The following is a 1523-nucleotide window of genomic DNA, read 5'->3' as shown; positions in this document are numbered from 1 at the left end:
TATGCCTTATAAACTAACGGTTTTTGAACACTTTTTTCGAGTTATTATATTTTTTATTTTATGCATTACTTTTCCAACGATTTTTCTAAATTCATACTCSGAAAATCTGCTAAATAACTGTATTTAACGATTTGCAGTAGTACACATGCGCTGATTCTTTAAACATTATTATTGTTTTCGTGTTTCTTGTTATCCGTTCGAAATCTGTATTAGACAGCTAAAAGTTAGAAATGATAAATTCAAAAGAAATATTTCTAAACAATTCTTACGAAAACGAATGTGTTTTCTTAAACAAATACAAATTTCTCATAAGTATATCGTCACCTAAAATGCAAAATAACTAATCATCGAAAAATTCGAAATTAAGTATTTATTGATTACGATTTACTAATTCTAATTACATCAAAAATATGACATTTGTCCCACACTTTCAGGTTCTGCGCCCAAATATAAACCAGTTTTAACCAATTTTACATTTTTTTTCACTCTTGTTCCATTTAATTTCGTGTTTCATTTACGCCACTGTAAATTTTCGAAAATGTTGTTACGTTATTTTGCATTTTAGGTGCCGATATGTAATTATTGCAAAAAAAAAAAAAAAAAAAAAAATAAAAAGAAAAACAACAAAAAAAAAAAAAAAAAAAAAAAAAAAAAAAACAAAAAAAAAAAACAAAAATTATGAACTTCGAAAAACATTCCGAAATTTCGAACTTCGAAAAAAACATTCCAACTGTACTTAATGCGGTATTATTTTATATATTTCTAAATTTCGCTCCCAAATAAAGAGTATTTTTGTCAAATATTATGTTACACGTAAATTACATACACRCATACTACATCCACACATGCAATGTTATGAATATAATTTAATTAAGTAGTAGTGATTTAAGCGTAAAATTAATATAAAACATGAATATTCTAAAAGAAGCAACACCCTTAACATTATTATTATTATTATTATTATTACTAGAAACAAGATGAACAAAGCAAAAAAAGAAAAATAACAAAATCACAAAACTTAATGATAAACCAAACTTGAAATCAAAGTTTAGTGCGCAGTGCAAGGGCAACTTTTAATGTTTCGATTAAGCTAAGACATAAAAAATACATAATTACAATTACAGACATACTCTTATGCTAACAACTCGATAATTAAGTTCGAAAAATAATTCTAAAACCGATAATAGTTAAAAGTAAACTGTGAATTTCAACACTCACATACATACATACATGTATGCTTTTATTTTTGTTTTTGTTAAACAATGTGTTTGTGTGTGCACCATACTACCTAGAAGATGAGGAAATTTGTGAGCACCAGTTGTCAACGTTATTATTTGAGACTTTTGCCAGCGGAAGGAGGTGAAATCGAAATGTAATAATGTCACATTTATGCAAGTCATAGACATACATACATACATAGAGGAGGTGTGTAGCTCAAAAAATTTTTAGCCCCCACAAAAGGGTTATGTGCTTTTAAAACTGTTTGTTTTTATTTCAAATTTAATTTTTTTTAACTTTGAAAA

The sequence above is a fragment of the Bactrocera latifrons genome, unplaced genomic scaffold (genome assembly GCF_001853355.1).
Source record: "Bactrocera latifrons isolate USDA-ARS-PBARC rearing strain unplaced genomic scaffold, ASM185335v1 scaffold_186, whole genome shotgun sequence".
Lineage (NCBI taxonomy): Eukaryota > Metazoa > Arthropoda > Insecta > Diptera > Tephritidae > Bactrocera > Bactrocera latifrons.
The sequence above is the reverse complement of the archived record's forward strand: the minus strand, read 5'-3'. Positions refer to the sequence as shown.